The sequence below is a fragment of the Trichechus manatus genome, unplaced genomic scaffold, assembly GCF_000243295.1.
Source record: "Trichechus manatus latirostris isolate Lorelei unplaced genomic scaffold, TriManLat1.0 scaffold00068, whole genome shotgun sequence".
In the NCBI taxonomy this organism is placed as follows: Eukaryota; Metazoa; Chordata; class Mammalia; order Sirenia; family Trichechidae; genus Trichechus; species Trichechus manatus.
In genome coordinates, this window is record NW_004444004.1 from 6,706,461 (window position 1) to 6,712,033 (window position 5,573).

Sequence of the window (5,573 nt, forward strand, 5' to 3'; positions counted from 1 at the left end):
AGCACTCATCAGTTCTCATTGAAATAAAAACTACTGTAACAACCTTGCTTCAAGTCTGACGGCCTTCAATCCATCCTCCAGGCTGCTGCCAGAGTGATTTTTCTAAAATGCAAAGCTGCTCATATCCCTCTCCTGTTTAAAAGCTTCTACAACTCTCCAGATCCCTGTGTGTGGCATGTAATACTCTTTATGACATGGCTACAGCCTACTTTTCCTGCCTCACCTCTGACATTCTTCTTCAAATACATTCTGTATCAACTATCCTGAGCATCTTGCATTACCCAAATGCAAAGACACCATGCTATTTCTTACTTTCATGCCTTTGCCTAGAATGCCGTTGTCCACTCCCCACAACCCCAGCCAAGCTTTCTACACTTTAAAGAGACTCTGTAATCAATCTCCAGCAAATAGATCTGTGTCGTTATAGCATATAAGCAAGCAGGATTGTCCTTAAGCAAAACTGTGACTTCCGATCCCTCCTAACTCTACCTTCAACATGTTTCTTTACTCCTTTGAACTGCTCCCCTCCCCTCATACCTACGTTTCATGCTTCCCTAAACCATTTCCCTTAACCTGCTCACAGACTGTGGCAGCACCCCCTCAGGCCAGTCTTTCCTGGAGTGCTGCATGTACCAGCTCTTGCTTTCCCCCAGCATAGGTTACAAATCCTATAGTCCATCTTGTCAGAGCTTTGCTAGGTGACCAGCTAGCTAACATCTGGTGGACATTCATCCTGAGACAGCTGATGATGACTTCTTGTCATATGAAAGAATAATACTAGTAATAGCCAATACTTATATAGTGCTTACCATGAGACAGATATTCTTCTAAGTGCCTTACTTATATTAACCCATTTAATCCTCATGACAACTCTGTGAGATAGGTACTATTATCAGTATAGATGAGGACGCTGAATCATGGGCACGTACTCAAAAGTGGGTAGAGCAGATTCAAACCATGGTATTCTGGCTCCAGAGTGTGTGCTCATAGCCACCGCTCTCTTGGTGTCATATCACCTTAATTATTTCACCACTTTTTGGAAGGCAGTATGGTACAGTAGTTAGGAATGTGGACTCTTCAGATAGAACTTGATTCAAATCAAAACTATGTCACTTACTAGCTGTGACCTTGAGCAAGTTAATTAACCTCTCTGATTCTCAGCTTCCTCTTTATAAAATGGGCATAGTTGTGAAGATTAAACGAACTAAGCAATATATGTTAAATGCTCAGTACAGTACCTGGTACATAATAACTCTTTAATAACTTGTTGATTGTTACAGTTAATAAAAATAACTACTTTCTAATGATGGAGACTTTGTATATCAAAGGGACGCAAGAATATAGCAAAGTGGTTAAGAGAAGGACTTTGAATCATAACTCTGTCTCTTAACAACTGAGTGACCTTAGACAAGTTACTTAATCCCACTCTACTTCAATTTCCTCATTGTAAAATGGGGAAAATAATAGTACCTGTTTCTTAGGCTTAAAGACGATGAAATGAGTTAAAAAAAATGTAATACACTTACAAGAGTGCCTGGTACTTAGTATGTGCTATGTAAATGTTTGCTTATGAAAACAAACATATTTCCTTGAAGCCTGTGCCTCTTCTGCCCATGTATTTGGTCTGCCTTATATACAACTTTGTTTTGGTAACATTTGTCCCAAGATTCTTCTATTTTTAATCAGAAGCATCCTCAAAGGCAGGCATTTGACCTGTTCACTGTATCCCCACAGCCAGCAGAGTCGCTGGGATATGGTCTGATGAATGAATTAATACATGAATGAATGTAGCTGAATCTGAATCTGAATGAATAAACAAAAGTGTAAAAACTTGGGTTGAAGTTCTGGGGCTGGCATAACATCTTCAATTGGGACCAATTTTTCTGACCAAACAGTAGACTGGAAAGCTCCCTCTTGCCCACTGTGGTAACTTATTAAATATTTAATAAATGAAACTTAAATAACAGCATGCAAACGGCATATTCTATTCCAATTTATTTCAACGTACTGCCTTATAGTTCTTCATCTGAAAGCAAGCACGACAGATCATTCATTTGGCCTTACATATCAAGTATCAGCAGGAAATAGCTACCTTTTTTCAAAGCATGGCAGCCTGAGGGTCTGGAACTGATCTAGCTAAGGCAAGCCGAGGTGGTCTTTTGTGCAGTTACGTTGATCCCTTAATTATGGAGGCCCCTAAAGCAAGGGTTTTTAATCTTGATGATTCATCAGAATTGCTTGGGGGAGTTTATTAAATATGCAGATATTCACGTTTCATACCAGACCTACTGAATCATATCCTCTGGGGATGGAGGCCCAGGAATCTGTATTTTTATGAATCTGCCCAAATGACTCTAAAGCAGTGCCTTAAGGACAAGTCAAGACTGGCCAGTAGACGTCACTGAATCCTTCCTGGTCTACTCCACTCACCTGTCCTGTTGTCCTAACCTTAACACATTTACTTGGAAAGTAATGTCTATAGCAAGTAGCTTGGACCATATCCCAAAGGCATTCATAGCTCCGTTCTCATGGATCATGAGGGAGAACAAGGGCCCTGTCATACATAGCATCTGGAAACCAAATGTTTTCCTAGGCAGTTGGTGAAGCAAGGGTGGCAAGTAGTGTGGCCTGTGCTGGAAGCAGTCCCCAAATCTGTGGTTTTTCATTCTGTCCTGAGGCATTGGCTGCTAAGGTGATACAGTCTGAAGGAGCCCCTGTTTCTTTGGGTGCTTGGAAATAAATAGAACTGTTAAATGGAGCACAAAATCAGAAGCACATCAATATTTTTAAAACAAAATAAAAAATTTAAAATTGACTTCCATTTTTTTAGTTTTACTTCTAGTTCTAAAGAAGCAGGGGGAAATAAAACATACCAGAAGAAGGTGCAGAAATAATCCCATCTGCTACAGAAGGCCTCTACAGAATTTGACCACTAAAAAAAGAAACAGACTCTTCCTAGCTTCAGCAACTTAGCTTCTCATGGTTCAATCTAGCCAGCCTTACCACAGAAGAATTCAGCAATTTGCTCAGAAATGTGGCTTTAGTTTAAAGCACAAATGAACCCCTGCTATAAAACAGTTGTCGGTTCAACAAACCCAACACTAAATTTCAGCGATCCTTGTCTGGAGATACAGATACCACTCATTCACACACAATACAACACTCCTTCCTGTGTTTAGGGGCCTCAAACCAGGGAGGAATTTCTCTTCCCCCTTGATTTGCAGCCATTTCTTCCATGACTCCTGTGTGTAAGCCTGTATGTGCTCAAAGCATGATGGGAAGGCAGTGTAGGCCAGCTGAAAACAGACACCTAGGCCAGCTTGAAAATGACTCTGAAAAGGCTCAACCAGGAAAGAGATGCACACATAGGACAAGATAGTCAACTGCCAATATGCTAATCAGTCTGCACTCTCCATCCCCAATCCTCCACCGTCTACCCTTACCTCACTGACATTCCCAATGGCTGGATGTGTATGCTCTGCCAAGGGATGGCTGCTTTAGCCCACATTTCATCAGGCACCCCAGCAAGTAGATTTACTCTCTCTAGGGCTCAATTATCTTCACTTCAAGGAGAAGGGGACATTGGATCAATTGGGTGCCAATTATCAGCATAACAAAAAAGAAAATGAATGTTAGATATGTATCACAAAAGCAGAGACTTGAAATGCCTGTACAATGATCATAATTGTATTTGTAAACACAGTTTACTTTGACTGAGTATATTCTAGTTTATTACCTCCTTTGATCCTCAAAGTAAATCAGGAGTTATTATTCTCATTTGACAGATTAATGAACTCAGGAAGAGATGGTAATACAACAGAGACCTTCCCACTCCGCAAAAAAAAAAAAAAAAGACACTACCGTCGAGTCTATTTTGACTCACAGTGACCCTATAGGATAGAGTAGGGTTTCCAAGGCTGTAAATCTTTATGGAAGCAGATTGCCACATCTTTCTCCTGCAGAGTGGCTGGTGAGTTCGAACTGCCGACTTTTTGATTAGCAGCGAGCACTTTTTAACCATTGCGCCACAAGGACTTCTGGAGTACAACAGAAGGAGATGAAATTTGAGCTGGCAGAACTCAGTGGAAGTGGTCAGATTCTGGGTATATTCTGAAGATGGAACTGATGGGATTTGCTGATGGATTGGCTGTGGGGTATGAAATATACAGACCTATTCCAAGGCCCTGAGTGGGTCTCTTGCCATGGATTCACATGGTGGTGTGTTTCTATAAAATTTGCAAAAATAAGACATCTTAACCTATTGGTTAAAACTGGTTAAGGCTTCTATCTCTTTCCACTATGATTTCCCTCAATTACACTTTCTATCATGTCAGGTGATGTTGCAGTGGCTGTGAACTTTTTTGACATCCAGCTAAGGAAAGATTGAATTAGAGATATATTTAGTTTGGATTTAATGGGACTTATTTATGTGGTTTTGCAGTCAGTCGTTTGCTCACCATCCTGGTAGAGGAATGGCTTCCAGAACTACCCCGACTGCTCACACTGCCAACTTATCCTGCATGGTAATACGAAGGTGCAAAGCCAGAGGTCTTATCACTATATGAATGTGTCTTATGGTACTAGGCACTGAAAGTATGTGGGTACTGGAAGAAAAACAAGGTCTGAAATGTATGGAGCCAGAAGTTAGTCTGCAGAAAATTCCTTCAATCACTTGATGTGCAACATTGTACAAAAAGTATACACTTCTTATTAATGCCTAACCACAAAAAAGCATTTCCCTCTGTTAGGAATATGTACGATAATACAGTATACACAACTATGCACAATACTTTTATTAATTTTTTATGGGAATTGCATAAAATATAATTTATCAGAATTTTTATATTTGCAGGGAACAAACCTGAAGCCATTCTACAACCACTGAGAACATTTGTGTATGAAATGGCATGCTTTAGCTTCTCAACTATCAATAACGAAAATAAATTTTGATTGACAATGCTTGTGGAAAGATTAAATTATCTTTCTATTCTCTCAATAGAAAGTGATATTATAAAACCATTGTCGTATGAGGAAGGAAACAAAAAATATGCAGCCAAAGTGTAGAAAAAAAGTACTGTGGAGGTGTGTTGGGCAGTTCATTAATAAAAAATACTGTGTTATTTTTCCTTTTTATTGTGATGTCTGTGGTATTTGTCAGATTTTAAAAATTTGTATTTAGTTATGATTTCCTTTATAAATAAATACTTTAATATCTGGTTGTTGTTCATAATTTTAAAAATTATTTTTCCTAAAGAGGGCCTTCCAAACAGAGTAAGCTTCAGGAACCACAAAATTTGGATCTTACCCTAGGTGTGAAAGAAAGAAAAGATTATTGAAAGACATATTTTTTTTGTTTTTTGGATCTCATAGCATTGGTTGTTGGGAAGAATTATGGGTTATGTGTCTGTCACACGACTAGGTTCTAACACCTAACAAGTCACAAAAATGTTATTTCCCTTCTGCCTTTTCCCGGTTTTAGTTAATCACATGGGTACTGTCTTAGGCTGGATTCTCTAGAGAGAGTGTATATATACGTATATATATATACATATGTATATATGTATATATATATA